Genomic DNA, 27382 nt, shown 5'->3' with positions numbered 1-27382 from the left:
GTTATGTTTTATGATTTATAGTCTAGGTGAGGGTAGAGAAGTAGAGAAGGGAATGGGCACAGCAGATATGGTAGTTTGGAGGAGTTCTTGGCCCTCCTTTGGGGGTGTGTATATATATTTCTACAGCATGTAAAAATATATATATATATATATATTTACATGCTGTAGAAATTATAGAAATAGTTTCTCTCTTTTCTCAGGTGAAGTTGCCTCTATTTGTTTCCTACTGCTGCCGTTACAAATTCCCACAGAATTAATACAATAGCTTGAAGCAACAAACATTTATTACCTTGTCGTTCTGGAGGTCGGAAGCCCAAAATTGGTCTCACTGGGCTATAATTAAGGTGTCAGTATGGCTTTCCTCCTTCTGGAAGCTCAAGGGAGAATGTGCCGTCTTGTGTTTTTCAGATCTAGAGGCCAGCAGCACTCCTTGGCTTATGGCCTCCTTCCATCTTCAAAGCCAGTAATAGTTTTCCTCACATTGCATCATGCAGACATCAGCTTTTCTGCCTCCCTCTTTTACTTAAGAATCCTTGTGATTACATGTATAATCCAGGTCAATCTTATTTAAGGTCAGCGGTTTAGCAGCCTTAATTTCACCCGCAATCTTAATTCCCCTTGCCATAGTCACAGGTCTGGGGGTGCAGATGCGGACAACTTTGGGGAACCATTTTTCTACCCACCACACATTGCCATGTCTGTGTGGTTTCATAGTTTTTACCAGTCATTTCAGATCTAGGCACTTCTGTCTCACTGCTCTCTTTTCTCACTCCAAGTCAGAGGCAACCGTTAGTTAATAGAAGGCAGGAGTCAACTGAAGAAATTAGAGTGAAGTAGTGACCTGGAATGATGAAATAATTTCTCTTTATTGATGCCTGACTCAATTCCTAGCTATGTATCAAAGCTAGTTATATGTAGAAGGTTCTTTTATCTATGACTGTATTCCCATCCATGGAAAGATAGAAACTGTGTTCTTCTCAAAAATGCAGGAATGTATTGTCTAAGCTTCTTTTTTTAAAACCTCTAATTAGAGATAGCATAAATGTTTCCCAAAGTTCAGTGTGCAGTTTTTTTCTCTCTGCTGAGCAGGTGGTTGAAAATTGTGGAATGTTTATTTTCTAAATATCAAATTATAATGTCCTTGTGGATATGCTCATTAAAATAGAAAAATTGCCTGACCTGTGGTGGCGCAGTGGATAAAGCGTCAACCTGGAACACTGAGGTCGCCGATTTGAAACCCTGGGCTTTCCTGGTAAAGGGACATATGGGAGTTGATGCTTCCTGCTCCTCCCCCCTTCTCTCTCTCTCTCTCTCTCTCTCTCTCTCTCTCTCTCTCTCTCCTTCCCTCTCTCCTCTCTAAAATGAATAAATAGGCCCTGGCTGGTTGGCTCAGTGGTAGAGCGTCGGCCTGGCATGCAGGAGTCCTGGGTTTGATTCCCGGCCACGGTGCACAGGAGAAGCGCCCATCTGCTTCTCCACCCCTCCCCCTCTCCTTCCTCTCTGTCTCTCTCTTCCCCTCCCACAGCCAAGGCTCCATTGGAGCAAAGTTGGCCCGGGCGCTGAGGATGGCTCCATGGCCTCTGCCTCAGGTGCTAGAATGGCTCTGGTTGCAGCAGAGCAACGTCCCAGATGGGCAGAGCATTACCCCCTGGTGGGCATGCCGGGTGGATACCGGTCGGGTGCTTGCGGGAGTCTGTCTGAATGCCTCCCTGTTTCCAACTTCAGAAAAAAAAATAAAATAAAATAAATAAATAAAATGAATAAATAAAATCTTTGAAGAAAAAAAATAGAAGAATTAGACCCTGGCCGGTTGACTCAGTGGTAGAGTGTCAACCTGGCTTGTGGATGTCCCAGGTTTGATTCCTGGTCAGGGCACACATAAGTGACCATTTGCTCTCTCTCCCCGTTCTGTCTCTCTATTCACTTCCTGCTGCCATAGCTCGGTTGGTTCAAGTGCATTGGCCCTGCGTGGCTCCAAGGAGCCTCTGCCTCAGGTGATAAAAATAGCTTGGTTGTGAGCATGGCTCCAGATGGCCAGAGCATTGACCCCAGGTGGGGGTTGCTGGGTGGACCTGGTCAGGGCACATGCAGGAGTCTGTCTATCTCCCCTTTTCTCACTTGGAAAAGAAGAAGAAAAAATAGAAAAATTGGACTGTATTAATTTGCATTTCAGTTCACTGTTTTGGGTAGATATGCATAGCTCCCTCTCACTATAAGTACTTGCATCTCTGGTGAAAATGCCACATCCATTTGCAGGTTAATTATGTTATTATCAAAGGATTAGAGAGAAATCTAACTTCACTTTTAGCAATTATAGAAATTGCACAAGAAGCTGATATAGAGGAGATAAAGCAGAGATTTTCTGAGTGTACTGAGTGGCAAAACGAGCACTTCTTTTTAGGTTGATGGTGTCATTTAGACTTTATTTTATGAAATATTGGTTTGGAGGGCAATAAAATGGTTGGGACACCTCACTGGTTAAGCTCCATCTCACATTTATGGTACTATCTGTCTCAGCCATTCAGTCACTAGAAATGTTTATGAATTCATATGCTCTCCCAAATTTTGGGGAAGGCAATGGGGTACTACTGTCCTTAGAGCTGCCATACTGTACAGGTACAGGAATCACCGTTCATACCACTCTGTGGTCTATATGAATGGCACCTTCTGGAGTTGTGCAGTAAATGGCTGTGAGGCCTTATTCAGTGATTCTGGCATTGCCAACAGGAGAACCTGTAGCCCAGCTGGGAATAGATTCACAAATAGACTCTTAAAATTCGTATGTGTAGTGGGTACACATAGGAGCACAGAAGAGGGAATATCTACCTTTTGTTAGAAAAGTTGGAGTGTCTAGAAAGATTTCTCAGAAAAGCCTTTGCCTATACTGAGTCTTGAAGAATCAATAGGAGACAGATAAAAAGTTGAACAGTTCTGGGCAAAGCCAATAGTCTGCAAAAGAACAGAGGTGTGCCAAGCATACAGCATTTGCAAAACCTGCAAATATTTCAGTGGGATTCAAGTATGGGATTCTTTTGGGAATGTGATGAAGCAAAGCATTTAACCTTTCTGTGCCCTGATGCCCTGTTAGTAAAACAAAGAGAACAGCACTAGATACCTCATGGGTTTTTATTAGTTTCAAATGAGAATGCTTAGGCCTGACCTGGTGGCTCAGTGAATAGAGCTTCGGACTGGGATGCGGAGGACCTAGGTTTGAAACTCTGAAGTCGCTGGCTTGAGCGCGGGTTTATCTGGTTTGAGCAAGTCTCACCAGCTTGAGCCCAAGGTCACTGGCTTGAGCAAGGGGTCACTCGGTCTACTCTAGCCCCCTGGCCAAGGCACATATGAGAAAGCCATCAATGAACAACTAAGGTGCCGCAACGAAGAATTGATGCTTTTCATCTCTCTCCCTTCCTGTCTGTCCCTATCTGTCCCCCTCTCTGTGTCTGTCACACAAAAAATAATTAATAAATAAATAAATAAGGATGCTTAGGACAGGGTCTGAAATAAAAATCACTTAAATGTCAGCTGTTAATGCTGCTGACGACAATCATATACAGGAGGCTGGAAAAATACACAGGTTTACGTAGCTTATGCTAAGGAATTTTGACATAATACTGGAGGCATGAGGAAATTGTCAAAGGATTTTTTTAATGATCATTCGCAGCTTTATAGATTGATAAACTGTGTCATTTTGCAAAGCTGATTAAACCCTGGTGAATTAATTCATCTTACTCAAAATCATCAGAGACTGATGAAGAAAGATGTCACTTTATCAGTTTATGCTCAAAATGGCAACCACTGAGCATGATGAAATAATTATGGCAATGAGGTAGTATATTTTTCTCCCTTGAACTGGTCAGTTTTCGCAAGTTCCTCTGTTAATAAGAAATGATCTCCTATGTGAGGAAGAGGAGTCAGAACAAATACAGACAAATGCTTTAAAGGGCTGCTTTCACCAGATGACGCCAACCCAGTGAATCAGCCCTGCTCACTGACCACATGTGTGCCAGACAGATGAGAATTCTCAAAGCATTTGGTTCAAGGCACCATCTCCTCTGAAAATGCTGGAGACACTGATTTTTTTCTTCTTTCTCCTTTTACAGCTTTCTTGTTTGTTTTTTGACACACCCTTTCCCCCGCCTTTTTTTATTACCAAAAAAAATTGGTTTCAGTAGGCTTTCAGTAGGCTTACCACGCTTTTTCAGTTCATCTTGATCTCTTTAAGGGATGCTGCTATTTGATGACATTTTCTGATTTACCTTAGTTTCAATAATAAACACTCTCCATAGTGCCCATTTTTTCACTGCATTCAGGAGCTAAAATGTGGGTTCTTGGAATATTTAGTCATTATTGTGGGTGAATTCACAGTGCTATTAATTATATGGAATGGCCTTTTCATTTCTTAGAATCATCTTGTTTTCCCAACCTGTTGTTTTAATCATCTCTTATGCCAGATTTTAAAGTTTACTAGATTTCGAGACCTGTAGTTCAATGAATGAGTTGGGAGGATAAGATTTGTCTCTTGAAGTTGTTATATTTGTATAGAAAGAAATATTCTTTTATCAAATTATTATTGTAGGACTTCAGAATTTTAGTATCTTACTGAAAGCTTTAGGAATATAAACATTTACTTTACTGGATTTTTATATTTTCATTTAGTGCTATAATGTTACTTTATACATTTTATCTGTTTATCAAAACAGAAAGTAATAATGCAAAAGAGACAGAAAATTTGTTTTAGTTAAACCTAATAAAGTATATTTTATCTTGCCTTCACCTTTATTATGTAATCTCTTAATCACAAACATCAGTGTATCCCCTAAAAGTGATTATACATTTTAAATTGTAATTACCTTGATCTCTTTAATAATAGTTACTTAAAAATACTGAAACATCTTACACATTTGGCATGTGCATTTTAAAATAAAACAAGAATTTTTTGTTAAAGTGGAGAAAGCCCGTATAAATTCACTACCTTTTGGAATGTTTATTCTGAATATTGTTTTTAACTTTTAAATCAAAATGCTTTGATAAAATGCTATGATCACTGTTTGTTATCTTGAATTCACTTGTAGGTCATTTGTTCTTAATTGTTTTTTAAAAAGTGAATGTTCACCATGTTTTGCTCCATAGGAAATCAGTCACAATTGTTCAGAATGGGTAGTTATTTTAAAATGAAAGCGCTAAAAAAAAAAGGGGAAAGCTCTGAAAAAGATTGCACTACTAAATTTTAATGCTTCAAAGATTACAGATGTTGGCATTGTGACAAAACAGAACTTGCGCTAGTCTTATTTTAGCGTATTTCCATGGAGCAGTTAGAGATGAGTCTACTATATTATTTCACTGTATTATTATGAAATGTTTCTTAAAATTCTTACACTGTACTGAAAAGTCAAGTGAGTACCTGTGCTATACTGAATTCTGCGCTTTAGCAGAACATTTTATAATGTTGTTCTTGTATGTATTTATGTTAATACCACTTGAAGAAAATAGTTGTTCTCCCTTACTTGGAATAGATTAAAACAAAATTCCAGCAAGAGCACCAGAGCTATTTCTAAAAATGCAAGGCATGTTTTTCATTTTCTTTTTTAAAATTCTTTAGCTAAGTAGGACCTAAGGTTTTAAGAAATAATGTAATGTATATGTATATGGCTATTTTGTTTACAGAGAGGTAATAGATCATATAAAGTGATTTTATGTCCTGTCAAGTGCCAGAAAGCACATGAAAACCATGTCCAGTTCATTAATAATTTTGAAAAAGCAAAACTAAAAAGTGCCACCTTTTGTTATCTAAATCTAAGAAGCACGATGTACTAAGGTTGACGTGGATATGGAGAACACATAGCCTCTGTTGGGAATGTCAGTTGATGTCAGCTTTCTTAAGGGTGATGTTTTGTTCATCAGAAGCCTTGAAGTACATATTTTCTTATCTAGTAGTTCTACCTCTGGGAATTTAGCCTAAGGAAATAATTAAACAATGGGGCAAAAAAATAAAGACAATATTTATTGTAGCATTGTTTATAATAGCAACAGTTGAAAACATTTCAAATTTCTCTCAGTAAAATAATCAAATTATGGTTCTTTTTATCCACTGAATACCTTTAAGTAATATAGAATGATGCTGTGCAGAAAAAGACAGCATGATATGGTAAGTTATGAGCTAGCATGTACAATACAGTCTCATTTACAGTTGAAATAAAAGAGTGTGCACTAACATTTGTGGCTATATATGATAATCTAACAAAATGTTTACAGAAGCCATCACTGAATAATAGATTATGGGAAATCTTCACTTTGTTGTTTGCTGATTTTTTAAATATAAGACATACAGACATTTATTATAAGCAAAAAATATTTTAAATGTATCTGTTTGACTAACACTTCTACTTTTACTATTCTATACTACAAGTATAACTGGATAAACATGCAGAATGTTAAATAATGTTCAACATTGCATTATTAAAAATAATTTTTAAAAATTAACCTCTCTACTTATCCCCTATTGTCAGGAAGTTAAGTAAGAAAGTCATAGTATAATTATGCTTCACAATCTTTAAAACTGAAGATGTAAAACTGTATTTGTTAATATGGAAAAAGATGTTCATATCATATAACTTGGAAAAGGTAGATTAATAAACATTTTGTATGGGTGGTTAGGAAGGTAGGTATGAAGACAAATTAAAAGTCTGCACTATTTTACATGACATTGTCAATAGTAATTATTTCTGGGTGATCAAATTATGAGTAGTTTTCAACTTTTTCTATGTGTCTTTATTTTTAAAATTTTGTACAATAAACAAATATTTCTTTTATTACCAGAGAAAATAAAAAAGAATTTTTCAAAATAATAGACCAAAAAGAAGGTAAAACCAAAAATATTGTGAGGGGCTATGTAAAATTCTGTGAAGATAGAAGAAGTGGGTAGCATTTCTAGGAAAATTTACTGTATCAAAGTGACTCCCAGGAGAGAGAACTTCAGTCAGTAACCGTGGAAGGAACGAAAATGTTATCCAAAGGTGCTCGTCACTGAAGTCAAAATGTAAGCCCCGGATAGCCACAGCAAATTCTCCCAACATTCAAGAATAGTGCTATTATTAAATAGGGTGACCATTTTATTTATTGAAAGGGGCTTTCACTGGGATAGTAAGTCTAAACCAGTCCTGTTCCATGTACACCTGAATGAATAGTCACATTACTATTTCAATTTTTTCTAAGCATAGAGCAAAATGCAAACTCTCGGGTTTTTTAAAGATACCAAATGACCTTTACACCAGAACTTCCTACAGATAGTGTGTGTGTGCTATGTGTGTGCATGCACTAACACACTGCAGGTCAAACTTGCTTATGAATAGTGACATAAAACCGTTCAATAAAATACCGTCAAACAGAATTTAGCAGTACCTTAAGTAAATACCATCATCAAATAAGGTACGTCACAGGAATGTGAGTTTGATTCAATACTAGAAAAACTAGTCTCCATATTAGTGAGATCAAGAAGGAAACCCCTATATGGTCGTCTTCATAGGTGCCAAAAATGCTTTGCTAAAATTCAGTATCCAATGATACATTTATTGAGGCAGTAATTACCTGTCTATATATATTTGTCAAAGCTCATTGAGCTATATTCTTTAAAAGGGTGAATTTTATTTCATATAAATTATATCAGTAAACTTAACTTTTAGAAGAATAAATAAAATCAGTCTATAGTAAGAGAAAAAATTACCCAACACATATTCCCAATTAAAAGGAAAAATATTTAAATTTGGTACATTTAGAATAAGTAGAATTTGGCCCTGGCCGGTTGGCTCAGCGGTAGTGCGTCGGCCTGGTGTGCGGGGGACCAGGGTTCGATTCCCGGCCAGGGCACATAGGAGAAGCGCCCATTTGTTTCTCCACCCCACCCCTCCTTCCTCTCTGTCTCTCTCTTCCCCTCCCGCAGCCAAGGCTCCATTGGAGCAAAGATGGCCCGGGCGCTGGGGATGGCTTCTTGGCCTCTGCCCCAGGCTCTAGAGTGGCTCTGGTCGCGGCAGAGCGACCCCCCGGAGGGGCAGAGCATCGCCCCCTGGTGGGCAGAGCATCGCCCCTGGTGGGCGTGCTGGGTGGATCCCGGTGGGGCGCATGCGGGAGTCTGTCTGACTGTCTCTCCCCATTTCCAGCTTCAGAAAAATACAAAAAAAATAATAATAATAAAAAATAAAAAATAAAAAAAAGAATAAGTAGAATTTGTTATTTCTGTAGTTTTACTTTAAATATATAGTCTCATGTGAAACCAGCATATTTTGTGAAACACAAGAAGTATTCCTATTTTAATTTAATGTATGATAAGAGCACTTACTTTTATAAACCTGACTTATAAAGTACTATCTAGGAGATAATAGATATAAATACAGTGTGTCCGTAAAGTCATGGTGCACTTTTGACTGGTCACAGGAAAGCAACAAAAGAGATAGAAAGTGAAATCTGCACCAAATAAAAGGAAAACCCTTCCAGTTTCTGTAGGATGATGTGGCAGCATGTACGCATGCGCAGATGATGACGTAACACCGTGTATACAGCGGAGCAGCCCATGGCCATGCCAGTCGAGATGTGGACGGTACAGAGGAAAGTTCAGTGTGTTCTGTGGCTCGCTAAATTCGAATCCGTGACCAAAGTGCAACGTGAATATCAGCGCGTTTATAACGAAGCGCCACCACATAGGAATAACATTACTCGGTGGGATAAGCAGTTGAAGGAAACTGGTAGTTTGGTGGAGAAACCCCGATCTGGTAGGCTATCAGTCGGTGACGAGTCTATAGAAGCTATATGGGATAGCTACCTAAGGAGCCCTAAAAAATCTGTGCGTGAGCCTACATCAAACTGCACTGAATAGATATGAAACTGGGAGAGTTTTCCTCTTATTTGGTACAGATTTCACATTTCTATCGTCTTTTGTTGCTTTCCTGTGACCAGTCAAAAGTGCACCATGACTTTACGGACACATTGTATTAAAGTGGAAATTGCGAACTGATTATTATTTGTAGATATTTTAAGTGCATATGTAGAGAGTAGCAAATGAACTGAAAAATTATTAGAAACAAGAGAAGTCAGTAAGATGTGTGGCTAGTTATAATGCTGCTAGCAGGGACATAGGTAGGAAGAAAAGGAAAAACTGGATGCCAATATCATCCACTATGAGAGGTTTCCAAGGTATCGCCCACCATCATCACCATCATTCATATGCACGTGACATAAACCAGGCCCTATGCAAAGCACTATACTGCATTCTCTCACCTATAAAACATGGCTGCTGCTTTTTCAGCATGTGCCCAGAGACAAGGATTGAGTATAAATAAAAATGACAAAGGCATTATGGAAGGAGAAGGATGACAATCCTGGGGGTGCAGGACTGAGACTGTCAAGTAAGGAAAGAAAATAATAGGTTTTCAGAAGTCACAAGCTTGTGCTTAAGCCAGACACTATACCCTTTTTGATCAGGCCTTTTTAATAGACATATTAAATACATAAATTTTAAGAGTCCGCATAGTCAAACATATGGATTTTCTTTCTTTTTTTTTTCAAAGGTATTATTTATTTATTTTAGAGAGGGGAGAAAGAGAGAGGAAAAAGCAGGGGGAGGAGCAGGAAGCACCAACTCCCATCTGTGCCTTCACCAACCAAGCCCAGGGATTCGAACTTGCAACCTCAGTGTTCCAGGTCAATGGTTTATCCACTGTGCCACCACAGGTCAGACAAAAAAAAAAATCTGGATTTTCAACCATTTTTGAAAACTTAGAAACTCCAGCAATGAAAAACATCCTTTCCTGCAAGGGCAACAGTTGGCTGGGACCAGGCAGTGGTTGTTTGCCTCCTTTATATGCCCAGGGACTTTTCAGTCAGCTAAATGCAAATGCTCTTTCTCTTGGTGCTGTCACTCCATCTGTTGCCCTTGGAAGCATTTCAGCTGGAACCCCTGATGTTGATAATAAACCGGAGAGATACGAGGCAGACTTGCTAGGCTCTTAGTTGTAAAGCAGCGTCTGTTTCTAGGAGTTGTTGACTGGTCACCCTGTTGGGAAAAGTGATCAAAAGAAATATTTGTTTAATTAAATGTACAAGTTGTTCATACCCAATAATGCATTTAAATTTCCCTCATCTTGTTTTTAAAATGGAAAATTGTTTTGAAAATTAAAATATAAGATTGAGGGCCTATCTTCAAAGGGAACCGGCCACTGTCTGCGTGTTCCTCAGTGCATTCTCCTCTGGGTTCCGCAGCACGTGGAGAATTCTGTTCAGCCAGGAAAATCTTTCTGTTCTTTGACACATCATTAAGATTAATTTAGCCATTACTTTTACAGAATCCAAAAGCAGCTTAAGTAGGAGAAATGAGATAAGATTTCACTGTCACTGATGCTGTGATTTTCTTTTTTTGTGTGTGGTTTTTTGTGTTTTTCTCTCCTAGCTTTTATATTCTGTGTTTGGCTGCCGGGTCTGCTAGATATTCTATAAGTGATAGCATTAATTGCATTTTCCCTTCATTTTTGCTGAAGGAAGTTGAAAGTTTTTCTGTTGACAGTGACTGAGCTGATTAAAGATAAGCAGCATTATGAAACTAGCTAATATATATGAAGAAAAGAAAAAATGTAATTTCCGTAGATTTGGCTGATCTAATGTTAAAGGTTATTTTACCGACTTGAAACAAATAAATATTTATAACCTATTGCTTGTGCCCTCAATTCCATCTGCTCAGCCCACTCCAGGGTTGTATGTCTCAATTGTCTTTTCTTTTGTATCATCAGTATTTCCTTACCACTAGTCACTTTTCCAGAAAGAATAAAATGTAATAAAATCCTGTCCTTAGAATCATTACATGACCCATTATAACATTTTATGGCTTATTTTACCTCTCAGTCTATGTAAATGTGCCTGGCACCTAATCAGTACTTGAAAAATGTTTTCTCAATTTAACTCAGCCAGGTTTTTCAAAGCATAATCTATCTGGCTGCCTCCATTTTCTGACCATCTAGATAGGGTGCAGCTTCCCACAATCTGATGGTTTTCTGCACAACCCCCCCCCCCCATATCTCCACTGGAGTCCTCTCTCCAACATCAGCAAGTGTCTCCCATACATTAAAACACACATACACAATCCTTATTTTCTTTATTTAAATTCTTTCAGTTACAGTTTACATTCAATATTATTTTGTATTATTTTAAGGTGTACAGCATAACAGTTAGATAATCATATACTTCACGAAGTGTTCTTCCTGGTATTTTCAGTATCCACCTGACCATACGTAGTTACTACAGTATTACTGACTCTATTCTCTTTGCTGTGCTTTACATCCTCGTGACTATTTTGTGAATACCAATTGTATTGATTAATGCCCTCTCCACTTTCACCCAGTCCAACAAACCACCTCCTCTCTGGCAGCCACCAGTCCACTTTCTGTCTATGAGTCTGTTTTAATTGTGTTTAATTATTTTGTTCTTTACCTTCTACATGTAAGTGCAACCATATGATACTAGGTCCATCCATGCTGTCACAAATGGTAAGATTTTATTCTTTTTCATGGCCAAGTAATATTCCATTGTATTTATGTACCAGTACTCTTTTGGCCACTTGTCTATTGATGAACACTTGGGTTGCTTTCATATTTTGTCTATTTTAAATAATGCTTCAACGAACATAGAAATGCATATATTCTTTCAAATTGGTGTTTTGGGTTTCTTTGGATATATTCCCAAAGTGGAATCTCTGGGTCATAAGTCAGTTTCATTTTTAATTGTTTTTGAGAAACCTCCATACTGCTTCCCACAGTGGCTGTACCAGTCTGAATTCTCACCAACAGTGTAGGAAGGTTCCCTTTCCTTGCCATCCTCACCACTTCTTTTTTGCTAATTTATGGATGATAGTCATTCTGACAGGTGTGAGGCGAAACCTCACTGTGGTTTTAGTTTGTGTTCTTCTGATGATTAGTGACATTGAACACCTTTTCATATGTCTGTTGGCCATCTGTATGTCCTCTATGGAGGAGAGCCTATTCATGTCCTCTGCATACTTTTTAATGGAATTGTTTAGGTGTTTTTTGGTGTTGAGCAGAATGACTTCTTTATAAATTTTGGAGCTTAACCCCTTATCAGATGTACTATTGGAAAATAAGTTTACTTATTCAGTAAATTGTCTTTTCTGTTTGTTGATGGTTTCCTTTGCTGTGCAAAACCTTTTTAGTGTGATGTAGTTTCATTTGTTTTTCCTTTTGTTTTCTTGCCTGAAAAGATATTAGAAAAAATATTTCTAAGAAAAATGTCAGAGATTTTGCTATCTATGTTTTCTTCTAGAAGTATGTGTTTTGTTTTTTTTGTTGTTGTTGTTAGTTTTTATTGAATTTATTGGGGTGACATTGGTTAATATAATTATATAGGTTTCAAGTATACAATTCTATAATACATCATCTGTATATTAAATTGTGTTCACCACCCAAAGTCAAGTCTTCTTCCATCACCATTTATTCCACCATTAACTACTTCTACTTGGCATCAACCTCCCCCCCCCACTCCCCACCCATAATCACCATATTGTTGTCTGTGTCTGTGAGATGGGTTTTTTTAATTTATTTATATTTTGCTTAATCCCTTCATCTCTTTCATCCAGCCTTCCAACCCCTCCTCTGATAGTTGTCAGTCTATTCTCTGTATCTGAGTCTTTTTCTATTTTTTGTTTACTTTGTCTTTTTTTTTTTTTTTGAGAGAGAGAGAGAGAGAGAGAGAGAGAGAGAAAGATAGATAGGGACAGACAGGAAGGGAGAGAGATGAGAAGCATCAACTCATAGTTGCAGCACCTTAGTTGTTCATTGATTGTTATCTCATATGTGCCTGAACCGGGGGGGGGGGTGGGAGGGTTCAGGCACATATGAGATAACATACAACAAAGCCAGTGACCCCTTGTTCAAACCAGTGACCTTGGGATCAAGCCAGCGACCATGGGGTCACATATGTGATCCCATGCTCAAGCTGGCAACCCCATGCTCAACCTGGTGAGCCCGCACTCAGGGGGTTTTGAACCTGGCCTAGGGGTTTTGAACTTGGATCCTCAGCATCCCAGCCAATGTTCTATCCACTGCGCCAGGCTGTTTACTTTGTTTATTAGATTCCACATATAAGTGAAATCGTATGATAGTTGTCTGTTTTGAGACTTACAATTAATTTCTTAATTTTGAGTTTATTCTTGTGTATGGTGTAAAAAAGTGGGGTTTTTTTGTATGTTTCTGTCCAATTTTTCCAACACCATTAACTGAATAGACTGTTTTAGTATGTTCTTGCCTTCTTTGTCAAATATTAATTGATTATATACATGTGGGTTTATTTCTGGGTTTTTAAAAATTCTATTAATCTGTGTGTCTGCTTTATGCTAGTACTATGCTGTTTTGATTACTGTAGACTTATAGTATAGTTTTATATCAGGTAGCATGATAAGGTCAACTTGTTCTTCTTTTCTAAGACTGCTGGCTTATTTGGGGTCTTTTGTGGTTATATATAACTTTTTGATTATTCTAGTTCCGTGAAAAATGCCATTGGTATTTTGGTAGGAATCGAGTTGACTTTGTAGATTGCTTTGGGTAGTATGGATATTTTAATGATGTTAATTATTCTTATTCATGACCATGGTGTATGCTTTTATTTATTTGTATATTCTTTAATTTTTTTTTCTTTGTCTTATACTTTTTTGAGTGCAGGCCTTTTTCAGTACTTACCTCCTTGGTTAAATTTATTCCTAGGTATTTTTTTATGCAATTGTAAGTGGAATTGTTTCTTAGTTTTCCTTTCTGATAGTTCATTATCGGTGTTTAAAAAACCAACTATTTCTTTTTTTTAATATCCTGCTATATATATATACTGAATTCATTTATCAGTTCTAATTTTTTTTTTGGTAGAATCTATAGTGTTCTCTTTATATAGTATCATGTAATATGCAAATAGTGACAGTTTTACTTGTTGTTTTCCAATTCTGATGCCTTTTTTTTTCCTTCTTCTTGTCTATTTGCTGTGGCTAGGACTTCCAGTACTATGTTGAATAAGAGTGGTGAAACTGAACAGCACTATGTTATTTCTGATTTTAAGGGAAACATTTTTAGTTTATACCCACTGAGAATGATGTTAGCTGTGGGTTTGTCATACGTGGCTTTTGTTATTTTGAGGTATGTCCTCTGTTCCAACTTTACTGAGAGTTTTTTCATAAATGATGCTGTATTTTGCAAAATGCTTTTTCTGAATCTACTGATATGATCATATGGTTTTAATTCTTCATTTTGTTTAAGTAATATATCACATTCATTGATTTGCAGATATTGTACCAAACTTGAATCCCAGGAATAAATCCCACTTGGTCAGGTTATATAATCTTTTTGATGTATTGCTGAGTTTATTTCATTTATTTTTAGTCTTTATTTTGTCCTATATATTCTTAATCCCTTGCTTGCTCTCTCTCCTCCTTCTGTCTCTTATGATGCAGATGTTGCTACGCTTGATGTTGTCCCAGAGGTCCCTTAAACTGTCTTCATTTAAAAAAAATTTTTTTTGCTGCTCACACATTAGGTGTTTTCTGTTCTCTTATTTTTCAAATTGCTGATTTGATCTTCTTCTTTATCTAATCTGCACTTTATTCCTTCTAGCATATTCTTCATATCAGATATTGTATATTTTATATTTGACTGGTTCATTTTTTAGTTTCCATTTGTGTTTTTTGTTTGTTTGTTTTGTTTTGTTTTCATTTTTCCAAAGCTGGAAACAGGGAGGCAGTCAGACAGACTCCCGCATGTGCCCGACCGGGATCCACCCGGCATGCCCACCAGGGGGCGATGCTCTGCCCCTCTGGGGCGTCACTCTGATGCATCCAGAGCCATTCTAGTGCCTGAGGCAGAGGCCACAGAGCCATCCTCAGCGCCCGGGCCATCTTTGCTCCAATGGAGCCTCAGCTGCGGGAGGGGAAGAGAGAGACAGAGGGGAAGGAGAGGGGGAGGGGTGGAGAAGTAGATGGGCGCTTCTCCTGTGTGTCCTGGCTGGGAATCGAACCTGGGACTCCTGCACGCCAGGCTGATGCTCCACCGCTGAGCCAACCGGCCAGGGCATGTTTGTTTTTAAATGCTTACTATCTCTTTGTTGAAGTTCTCATTGAGTTCATCTATTCTCCTAATTTCCTTTTGCATACTTGTAACCATTGTTTTGAACACTGTATCTGGTAGATTGTTTGCCTTTATTTCATTTGGTTCTATGGAGAGTCCTGTTCTTTCATTTGGGGCATGTTTCTTTGTCTCCCCATTTTGGCCCCCTCTCTGTATTTGTTTCTGTGTATTAGGTAGATCTGCTATGTCTCCCAGTCTTGCTAAGGTGGCCTTATGTAATAGGTGCCCTGTGTGGTTCAACAGTCTCTCTGATGATCTGAACTAGGTGCTCCAGCAATGTCCCAAGTGTGAATTGTGTGAGCCCTTCTATTGTAGTTGACTCTTGATTGCAGTTGGTCTGTCTGTAGATGGGGTTGACCCTCAGTGTGGCTGCTTGTAAGGATTGACCCTGACCACAGTGTCGGAGCTATTATGTGGGTCTGACTCCACAAAGCAAAATTTGTCCCAGCTGCCTTGCAAGATCTCTCTTTAACTGTGCCACTTGTAGAGCTAATTGGGGTGTGGTCTGATGTGGTCTGAAACTTACCTCTTGGTGTATTGCTTCTTGAGCCTCTTGGGAGGTACTCTGGTACAGGTCATTGTCAGATGCTGCCTGTGACCAGCACTGGGCTACCTGTTTGGAGCTACAAAGCCATCATAGTTAGTGGCTGTCTCTGCTGGGCCTTGGTACTCATGGGAGGAGCCAATCTGCATATCAAGGTCAGCTTCTACCAATACCAAGCCAGGGAACAGGTCAAAAAAGGCACCCCAAGTTTGTGTCTACCTGCTGGCTGCCTGTTAGGCTTACTCACTGATAAAACCTCTGGTGGTATGTGAATGATGTGAGGTAGGTTTTCAGGAAGTAACCAGGGACAGGCAAGTGGTGTTCACCAGGTTGTTACAGATTTAAACTCAGTGCTAGTGGTGGGTCTCAGGCCACTCAGCAAAAGTCTCAGGGTGCACCAAGTCCAGTCACCACCCACCTGGGGCCTGTGGACCTTTATAGTGGGGCAGTGTTAGGGAGCTGTCAGGGTGAAACTAGTAGAGTTCATGAGGCTAAAACAGATTAATATTTGGAAGGAGGGCTCTGTAAAGGAATGGTAGCATCAGGGAGCATGTGTGGGAAAGAGGGCAAATGGTCCTCGTTCTAGAGCCACACAACTTCATTGCTCCCTGTGTATTTCTGACACAGCCTGAGTCTGTTCTGACCTCCCGAGAGCCTTCCAAGAAAGACCACAGTGCAGGCCCAGGCTAGCCACAGCCAGCTGACTCCTCTGCTATGTGCTAGCTTGGCTTCTGGGCCACAGGGAGTTGGTATGGTGGGGCTAGTGGATCTCCACTGCGGGCGACAGCGCCAGTCCTGTGAACGGTAAGATTGGCTCTTTCCCTAAAGCCACTCCATTTAGCCTCTCCCTGTGCGTCTCTGACATGCCCTACTTCTACCTGGACTTCTTAGAAAATGCTCTAGTAAAGTCTGCAACACTGGCCCAGGCTGGCCTTCATAGCTGACTCTTCCACTAGGCAGGAGCCTGGCAGATGGAGCCACAGGGAGTTTGAAGGGTGGGGCTAGTGCATGCCCCCAGGCTGGTGCAGAGTGGAGGGGAGTGCTCAACCTGGGAAAGATGGTGTCTGTGTGCAACACAGGGACGATGGCCACTGTCCCTCTAGTCCTCTCCCCATAGACACAGTATCCAGTCTTTCCCTGTATGTCTCCAGTCTACTCTGAGCTGCCAACCCAGGGTAAGTCCCCCTAGATAAGTATTTGTGTATTGGCCCTTTAAGAGGGCTCCTGAGTTTCTAGCAGATTCCTGTCTCTTTCTGGTGGACAGAATCTATGCTGATTTTCACAGTCTGATATTATGTGGGATCCTCTTCCTGAACATGCTTTGGACTGGGGGAGCCTCGCAGGGGATTGAGATCCCATGCTTCTTAGGGGGGAACCTTTACAACTGAGATATCCCTTCAAATTCTTCAGTACCACCTGTGGCCATGGAGGGGCCAGCCATTTTCATATCCTTACCCTTCCTTCCAATTTCTGTGTGGCTTCTTCTGTAAATCCTTGGTTATAAAACTTCTGTTCAGCTAGTCTTCAGTTGGTTATTCAGGTTGATTGTTCTATAATTTAGTTGTAATTCCAGCTGGTCCTGGGAGGAGGTGAGTGTAACTTCCCCCTACTCTGCCAGCCTCTTGGATCTCTCACAATCCTTATTTTCTTCAGCATTTCTGCCACATTTGACAAGTGTTCTATGTGTAACAAGCAGTAATCTTGGGCTATAATCAGAACTCTCTGTTCATGCCTCTCCCTGTAAAAGTATTCAATGGAGGAAAGTTCTACTTCTGCTCCTGGATGAAAACTCGGGAAACTTTCTGCTCACTCTTAGGCAATAAAATTTCCTAGTGTCTCTTTAAATCACATTTGAAGTGTGTGCATCTCAGATGTCAGGTGTGTGTAATTAGTCAAGTTTGTGACTTTGTTGCAGCTCTTCTCCTCCCTTGACAAAGGCTTTTTCTGCAGGCAAAATATCTCAGCTCCTGCGGAGACGGGCAAGTTCTTCTCTCTTTCCTGGCATTTGACCGTTAGTCCTGTACAGCTTGTTGAGGTTCTAACCATCTTGGGTTCAAAACAGTGATGGAAAGAAGTCCAGATAACAGAAGAATGAAAATTTGTACTCAAAGGCCTTACTCAACTAGTATTATTGTTAACATGACTTTTTGTGCTCCAAATTAGGTTAAAATGGACTCTCTGGGTGCTTTTTTCAAGGGTTCCGCATAAACCATCTGCTTCTCCCCTCATTCAGCTGAAAGCAATCTCTTCACCTTCTAAACTGTTAGGACTTTAATAAAAGTACTTATGACAGTAGACATGCTTTTTACCCCAGTAGTTTCCAACTTCTGGAGCACATCAGAGTCATTGGACATTTTTTCTTAAATAAAAAATTGAGTGGAAATTCTATATTGGGACTATTGTTTTGTTTTAGTTTTTGCAGATGATTATAAAGGCTGAGGAGACAAAATTCAGCCGATATTAAAGTTAATATATTGGTGGCTTCTTTCTTTCCTGGACTCTCAAACTTCCCTGGGTCTTTTTCCTCTTTATAATATCCTCTGTAGAGACTTAATCGTGACAGATTATGCATGTTTTGGGGCATGAAGGACTTTGAAATCTCAGAGTTCTAGTAGAGCAGCTTGGTCACTGAAGACTGAACTGCGTATAGTTCTGGTACTCAATACATATTGTATGAGGAGCTGGCTAGGCGTTGGTGGTCTCAGAAAGAAAAGTGAGATAACCTAGTTAAATACGATGTACTGGTTATGGCTCCAGTATCTGTTATAATAGATACAGTATCTGTATCTATTATACAGTATCTGTATAATACAGTATCTGTTTTGAGATATCGCATATCTGGCTGTGTCCTAAAGGCAGTATGCATATTACCTCGATTAATCTTTACAGTAATCGTTTTCTAAAGGGACTATCATCCTCACTTTTTAGATGAGGAAATTGAGTCTCAAGGAGGGTAAGTAACTTGACCACCAAGGTCATACATGTGTAAGTTACAGTCAAGATTTCAACTCAGGTTCTCTGATTTCAGAGCCCAAATTCCTAAATACTGTGTTATAGCATTTCTCATTCGTAGGGAGTATAGCTTTAGAGAGATCTGGGGAGACACTGGGATTAGCCACTTCCTCTGCCCCTCTTCGGCCCTCCTCCTTTTCAGTCTGCCTTCCTGTCTACACTCTGCCTGCCTGCCCTCCTGTCCGACAGGGGAACATCGATGAAAGAATCTTAGCCAAAGGCAGGGGGTTACCTTAATGAGAATTTTTAAAAAATTCTCTCCGCCAGCATTTTTGCAAATTGGGTAGGATTGGAGTCATCCTAAAATGAAGACGATTCATATGAAGTTATTGTAGTAGTTGGGAGCAGATACAATGTTTGGTAATAGAGGTGGAAAGAAAGAGAAGAATGTCAGATGTTAAGCAGGTAAAATTGAAGAGATTTAGTAACGGACTATGTGGGAGATATGAAGGAGAGGAGAGATCTAAAATATATTGTTTTTATGTGGTTGTCTTGAGAGATTGTTGTTTGAGTCGTTCTCAAGAAAAGTAGTAGATTTGGGATAGGGAGAAGTGAGTTTGTTCATAGATGAGTTTGAAGGACCTATGGAGTAGACAATGGAAATGTTTAGTAGGTAATTATATAGAACAGTCAAAAGATAGACCAGTCCTATTTAGGGATATAAATCTGAGAGACATAGCACATTGGTCATAGTTAAAACTGTGGAAGTGGATGCTCTTGTTCATATAGAGAGAGCTTAAAGTGAAAGGAGAGCCAGGGAAGCAAATGTTAGGAAGCAAACTCCACCAATTTAATAAAGCATCCTGATTGTGTCCTGGATGCTTCTTTGACCTTGAAGAAATCACTGGCTCTCTCTGAATCTCAGTTTCCTTACCGATAAAAGTTGACTTCTAGAGCCCCTTTTAGATCTGACATTCTGTGGCTTAGCATTTGTTTTCATGACTGTTTTGGAAAAAACAGAGTATTTATTAATTGTGTAATTTTGTAACCTTGAAGTGTAAGTCCATGAAATTACATGTACCATTTGTCTGTCTTTCTGACAAACATAATCATTATCCTGTACATGTCAACCCCTCAGTGTTCTTCAGTGATCACCTGGAGCACCATGAACATGGTAGGTTTGAAGAACCCAAGTGTACTCCATGAGAGGCAGTAGGGGTCGTGATTAAGAGCTCAGCCTTTAAAACCGAACCTCTGGGCCCTGATTCTTCTACAACTTAACTGGTTACTCTACCTCAGGCAACTTGGTTAATCTCTTTGTTCCTCCTTCTCCTCATCTATAAAATAATGATAATAATCCTAGATATGGTATAGGGATTAAATGATGTAATATACACACAGTTCTTGGAAGGATACCCGATACCTGGAGCATTTGACCTTAGTAAATATAAGCTACTATTGTATGATGGTGACAATGATAATATTATCTGGTGAGAACAGTTTTCACTCTAAGGGCTGAAGAAGCCTAATAATATCTTAAATTTGTCATTTTCAAAAGGACTGTGAAGAGGAAAAATCTATACCACTTGCTAATAAGTGGGTACTTACTTTCAGAGGGCTGAACTCCATGGGTGGTAAAAATTAATTTTTTGGTAACAAATTAAGCTGCAAATGAAAAAGGCAGAGGGATACTGAATTACAGTCACATTCAGTTTATAGCTTAGTTGGTATAAAATAGGAGGAATTAGAGTGCCCCCCACCCTTAATACTCATTGTTGCCTTTCCTTGTCATTTTAATATAAAGCTGGGCAAAAGGAGAATGAATGATGATAGCAGTAATAAACCTTGCTGTCTTAAAATATCTTAGAGGTGAGGTGGCTCTTGGCTGTGCAGTTGTTACCCTCTAAAGCAAAAAATAATAAAATAAATAAAAAGTAAATAAATATTTTTTTTCCCCCTTAAAGCATGTAACCTATAAGTCTTTTGGATTAGGGCAGCAACTTCAAATTTCTTTGTAACCTTGGACCTGCCCCTTAAAACATACTTACCAGGTATGAGCTATGTGGAGGGAAAGATGTATCTTGAAGAATGATAACTATTCAAATTTGAATCTTTTCCCAGTTTTTTTTCCCCTTGCTCTTCTCTTTTTGAGAGGCTGGATTCAACTTGTTTGTCGGACACAGCCAAATCGGCGTCCCTGTGCGGTTTATTATATGCCAGGGTGGACAGTAGCATGACAGCAGTGATTCAAAACAGGGTTTAACATGAATACATAAGCGTGAGCCCCTGGGATTAGTCCCAATTGAAAAGTTGGGAGCCGCCAGGGAGGGTTGCTGCTGCTGTGGGGATTAACAAATGGCTGGCTGAAGGGAATGGCATTCACTGATCCAGACACATTTTAGAGACCGATAGCCTCTCTACCTCAGGGGACCCTTCTCTTAGACAGACTCAGAGGATAAAACTCTTAAATAATATAATTTCTCTTATTTTTTCTTGTTAGAAACTTTCTGATTGCATATAAACCTTTCAGTTCATACTTTTTAGATCCCAGAAGAGTATAACTCTAAAAATTACTCTAGTCTCAGGGAAGAAGCTGAAGGGACAGTTTTCTTCTACAGAATCAAAATAAAAGCAAGAAAGAGAACAAAGAAAATCCACTGATGAGAGTAGCAGAGAAGTGGGCAGGATCATTTTATGATTAGAGCACTGAGTATTTTAACAGAGAGAAACCTGTTTGTATGGGACCTGTAGTATTTGCTAGGCCTATAATGGACATTGTTTAATTTCATCTTTACAAAGAGGTTGTGTCCCTATTTTATAAATGAGAAAAACAAAGCCCAGAAAGATTTACAGACTTGCCCAAAGTTACAGGGCTGGAAGTGTGATAGTCTTCCTCCATGTTTCATGCCTTTTTTGCTATAGTCCTGCAGTACACTAATATGTTGAGCACTTAAGCATATAACCTGACTAGATTTGCAGCTTTTGCATGTCTTAAAGTTAACTTTATACTTTATCCATAAAGTCATCAGTCCCTTTTTCCTTTTTGCCAGATGCATTAATCCTCCAAATGAAAGATAGTAAACACACAGAAAAGGATATGAATTGTAACCTTGGTTTATGGACTGGGAGAAGTCAATGCCAAAGAGAAGGCACAAGGGACCAAAAATGGATACTGCCTAACATGTATAAATTAGTGAGGAACATGATATGAACTCATTTTCTATTCTATTTAAAATATAATATATACTAAATACAGTAGAGAGGGATGCTGGCTGGCTATTTTTACTACATTCCATGATATTCCCCTTTGAAAAAGTTGACCAGTGGAACTATAATTCTTGTTTACTTGAACTTGGCTGAGAGCCAAGGCTGGGGCGCCTCTTCCATCAGGCCTTTGAGGCCCCTTTCTGCCTCTCTACTTCTTCCATAGAGTGGGCGTGGCTCCGTGCAAGTGGTGTGATGACTTTTAGCTGTTAATAAAAATGAAAGGTGAGTGTGATAAAAGCCCCCTTACTAAACTTCTGCTTTGTTTTTCTAATCCTTTCTGTTGCTTTAAAGTTTAAAGGATTAGATTAACTCAAGGGTAAATACTATGGAGAGTATCTGTACTTAATGGGCTCTCAATAATTGCAGAGTGAATAATTGATAAGTTTCTGAGATCATCTTTTTTTTATTATCATAACAAAAAAGTTCCTTGGGGCCAAAATCATATCCTTAAACACAATTTCATCCTTCCCACATATAACAACAGCTCCCACTGAATTGCTTTGGTGCTAATTTAACTCTGTTCTTCATGAATTATGCTAGGAGGGTATTGCAGAACCATTTTTGATTGAACACAAAGATTGCAATTGAGAAAGTCAAAGGCTATCAAATACTACAATACATTTCCTCCTTCATGCATTCTTAGAAATAACTAACTTCGCCCTGGACGGTTGGATCAGCGCTAGAGCGTCGGCCTGGCGTGCGGGGGACCCGTGTTCGATTCCTGGCCAGGGCACATAGGAGAAGCGCCCATTTGCTTCTCCACCCCCCCACTCCTTCCTCTCTGTCTCTCTCTTCCCCTCCCGCTGCCAAGGCTCCATTGGAGCAAAGATGGCCCGGGCGCTGGGGATGGCTCCTTGGCCTCTGCCCCAGGCGCTAGAGTGGCTCTGGTCGCGGCAGAGCGACGCCCCAGAGGGGCAGAGCATCACCCCCTGGTGGGCAGAGCGTCGCCCCTGGTGGGCTTGCCGGGTGGATCCCGGTCGGGCGCATGTGGGAGTCTGACTGACTGTCTCTCCCCATTTCCAGCTTCAGAAACATACAAAATAAATAAATAAATAAATAAATAAATAAATAAATAAAAGAAATTCATAAAAAAAAAAAAAGAAATAACTAACTTTGAGGGCTCTGTGTGAACAGGACCAAGGAGAGCTGATGTTTCTGTTGGTGATCTGTGACTGGCCTCAGATGAGTATCCAGTGATTGTGAGGCTGCGGAGATGATGTTTAGGGGCCCCTTGAAATGTAGTTTCAGGGGTGTATGTGTGTGCAGGTGCACATGTTTTTGTCTCCATTCTTTCTACTGTCAAAAGCCAGTTAGCTGTTTTTTCTCTGATACTATTATGTGTCAGAGATATTTAGAAGCGTAACATCCAGTTGAAAGTCAGACTTATGGTTAATGCTTGAACAAAATACCTTCTGACTGAAGTACATTCTTATTCTCTGTCCTCCATTTACATTCCAAGTTCCTTTTCTCTTTCTTTATATCAGTAGGATTTTGAGGTCTAACTTCATATACAATAAGCTGTATACATTTCAAGTATATAATTTAATAAATTTTCACATATGGGTACACCTGTGTAGCCAGCACCCAGATCCAGGATATGATGAAAATCTTTTTTTCTTCTTCTAAGTTAAAAAAGGGAAGATAGAGAGACATACTCCTGCATGCACCTTGACCGGGATCCACCCAGCAACCCCGTCTGAGGCTGATGCTCTGCCTATTTGAGGCTGTGCTCTCAACTGAGTTATTTTTAGCACCTGAGGTGGAGGCTCCACAGAACCATCCTTAGCTCCTGGGCAAAGTGCTTGAACCAATCCAGCCATGGCTGTGGGAGGGGAAAAGAGAGATCAAGAGGAGAGGGAGGGGTGGAGAAGGAGATGATAGTTTCTCCTGTGTGCCCTGACTGGGAATTGAACCTGGGACATCCATATGCCTGACCAATGCTCTACCACTTACCCAACTGGCCAGGGCCATGGAACATTTCCTTATGCTCCTTCCATCACTAGACCCAAGGGTCACTTTTTTTTTTTCTGAAGTGAGAAGCAGGGAGGCAGAGAGACAGACTCCTGCATGCACCCCACCAGAATCTACCCAGCATGCCCACTAGGGAGCGATGCTCTGCCCATTTGGGGTGTTGCCCGTTGCAACTAGAGCCATTCTTGCACCTGAGGCAGAGGCCATGGAGCCATCCTCAGCACCGGGGCCAACTTTGCTCCAGTGGAGCCTTGGCTGCAGGGGGGGGGGGAGAAAGGAGGGGGGTGGAGAAGCAAATGAGCACTTCTCCTGCATGCCCTGGCCAGGAATCAAACCTGGGACTTCCATACACCGGGCTGACACTCTACCACTGAGCCAACTGGCCAGGGACTAACTTCTATTTTAACTTCTGTCTCCATAGATTGAATTTTGGCTGTTCTGTACTTCATTAAAACGAAGTCATAGAGTTTTACTCTTTTGTGTTTGATTTCTTCCATTTAACATTACACTTAACTTCTGTGTTGTTGAGTAAAGAATTCCATTGTATAATGTGTTGATCTATTTGAGTGCTTATGGACATTTGGATTCCAGTTTGGGACTATTACAAATAATAATATAAAGAACATTCTTCTATATGTCTTTAGTAGACATAGCACTTATTTTTCTTGGATATATACCCGAGAGTGCAATTGCTTCATTATAGAACATAAATATATTTTTTCTTTTAGGAGGCACTATACTCCCAAACATTTTTCTAAGTGATTTTCCCAAGTAACACTCCCAAGTTCCTATACTTTGAAAGTACTGTTTTTCTCCACAATATTTTTATTCTAGGCCAGTGGTGCTAGTTAATATGGTATGTGGGGATATTTGCCAGCTCATTGCAGATTATACATGTACATACATGTTTGTATTTCACATTCATTAAGTAGATATGCTTGGGTGCTTAATAGTGAAAAATAGCACCTAGGATTAAAAGAAAACTGTTGGTTTGATAAAGTATAATATTAATCACAATAAAATTTAACTATCACAGGGATGTCTGATTTTATGACTTAGGAGTGAACATGAGTATCAGCTAACTGTGGTATTTAATCTATACCCAGATTGAAGTCAGAGAGTAAATTGACTCAAGGAAGATCTCCTGGATCCTGCCTCTGCTGTTATGTTTGTAAATAGACAGAATTGCATTTTATAGCTACTACTTTCTCTCATCTATTTCTTTGAGAAGAAGCAATAACTCAATATAGTAAACACTACTTGAAATCCTCAGCACTGAGCATTTTAATTCTGTCAAGTGTGTAACAACATATAGTTGAAAAGGAATGAAAACTTAAGGCTTTGGTATCTTCGTTTACATAATGGTTAGTTCAAGTAACTGACCTGCACGGTCTGGAGGGCACTATAACTAATAATGCTTTGGATATAACAAAAGTAGCTGTCAAAGTTAGGAGCACTTAGCATTGGTTTAGAAAAGCTTAGGCTAGATTTTAAAATAATAGAGTTTTCTTCCCCTTTGGACAAAGCTGTGTTAGTCCATTCATCCATACATCATTCACTTGCACAATGATTCAACAACTACTTATTGAATATTATGTACAAGGCCCTGTTCTAGATACGAGGCATACAGTGGGGGATAAAGCAAAGGCCTTGCTGTCATGAAGCTGACCATTTTGAGTATAAGAGTCAGGAAAACAATATATGCATATATGTCATTTGGTGCTCTGGAGGGAAATAAAAACAAAGTAAAGGGCATGGGACTGCAGGCTTAATGTTGGGAACTGCTATTGCTTTCTGTCAGGAAGGTCAGGTCAGTTCTCTCCGTCTAGGACATTTGTGCAGAGACCTGAAGGAACAGAGCAGTGTGGCTATACATTGGAAGAAGAGTAAGCTGAGTGGAGGGAAAGTATGCCTGGTGAGCTGAAGGACAGTGAGGAGGCCTCTACAGTTCAAGGGGAGACAGTGAAAGAATGAGTAGTTACAGGAAGGATCAGAGAGACAAGCAGGACCCAGATCAGATTGGGCTCTATAGATCATTGTAATAACCTCAGCCTTTTCTCTGAGAAGGAATCCACTGAAGGATTTTGAACAAAGAAAAAACCATTCAAGTGATTTTGTTTGTTTGTTTTTAAGGATGACCTTAAACAATAGATAGAAAATTGATGTAGGGACAAGAGTAGAAACAGGGAGACAAGTGAAGACCTCTAATGGTTGTGTTGAGGCAAAACCAAATGGCAGAGATGTTTGATTTTGTGGAATTATCACCATCTCTGTGCTTTATTAGTAAGGATAATAACAGTGTTTATCCTGATGAACAATGTCAACATATTTGAGCCATATTAGAAATAATTTAATAATATGCATTAGCAACAAACTATGGATAAAATAAGAAGCTCTGTAGTTAATGCTTCTTTTTCTATCTAACATTAATTTTCTTCTGGATCCTCTTTCTCCTCTTTCTTATATTTTTACCTAATAAGGTTAAAGCATTCCTTCAGCCCTCATGCTTGACCTTCAGTCATTTGTGACTCCTCCCTCTTCATCCTCAGCATCCAGGCAGTCAGGTTCTGTTGTGACCTTCCTGGCCTCCCAATCCATCTCCTCTTTTGGCCATATCCAAATTTTGTTTAGTCTCTACTTTCATCTCAGAGTTAGCCATCAAACTCTCCTCCTCTAATCCATGGGAAATGCAGCAAAAACCATACAGATTTTGAAGTGAGACCTTGATTCAGATTAGTTCAGATCTTTGCTTGTCCTTGTAGCTGTAGCACTTTTTGCAATTTTTGAATTTCAATTGTTCCTATATAAAATGAGCATAATAATATCTAATATATAAGATTGCAGTGAAGATTAAGAGGGACTTGGAGTATTTAAAGTGCCTGGCCGGTGATAGGCACTTAGAAAATATTGGTTCTTTCCACCTTCCATTCTTCCATTCAGCTCCATCATTGATCTGCTTGGTAGACCCTTAAGTATGGCTCTCATTGTATCATTCCTCTTGTTAAGAACCTACGGTCATTACCTATTGCCTCACATGTTAAATACAAGCTCTTCTGCCTGGAACTCAGAGCTCCAATTCTCTATTTTCCAAGTTTCCCCTCCCCCATAACATTCTTCTCCATGTATTTCATGTTTTAGCCAAATTCACTATTTTATTATCATACTGCCACTTCTGTATACAGTGTCATCTCTATATTATTGTTATACCTATTCTTCAAATCCTGTCTCAAATGCCATTGCCTTCACAAAGCTGCTAACAATCTGGAAGTGGAAACGGCAATTAGAGGAGGCAACATTGGCAACATCATGCCTAGGCTCTAGATCCAGATTCTGCTCCTTACTGTCATCCTGGAGACATTGCTTAGTCTCTGCAGCTCAGTTTACCCCGAAAAATGAGAATAATTGTACCCACCTCATAGGGTTGTTGTGAAGATTAGTGAGATACAATACTATATAGAAAGCTCTTTGAATAGTGCCTGGTATTTGGAAA

General features: G+C 39.5%; 1 protein-coding gene across 1 annotated transcript in view; it reads left to right on the top strand.

The window, feature by feature from the left end:
- Positions 1-27382, top strand: part of PIP5K1B (phosphatidylinositol-4-phosphate 5-kinase type 1 beta) — a 387055-nt gene that overhangs the window by 63727 nt on the left and 295946 nt on the right. The window lies entirely within an intron of this gene.

This window comes from Saccopteryx bilineata, chromosome 2 (genome assembly GCF_036850765.1).
Source record: "Saccopteryx bilineata isolate mSacBil1 chromosome 2, mSacBil1_pri_phased_curated, whole genome shotgun sequence".
Classification (NCBI taxonomy): Eukaryota; Metazoa; Chordata; class Mammalia; order Chiroptera; family Emballonuridae; genus Saccopteryx; species Saccopteryx bilineata.
Note: the sequence above shows the minus strand (reverse complement) of the source record. Positions and strands in the feature narration are given on the sequence as shown.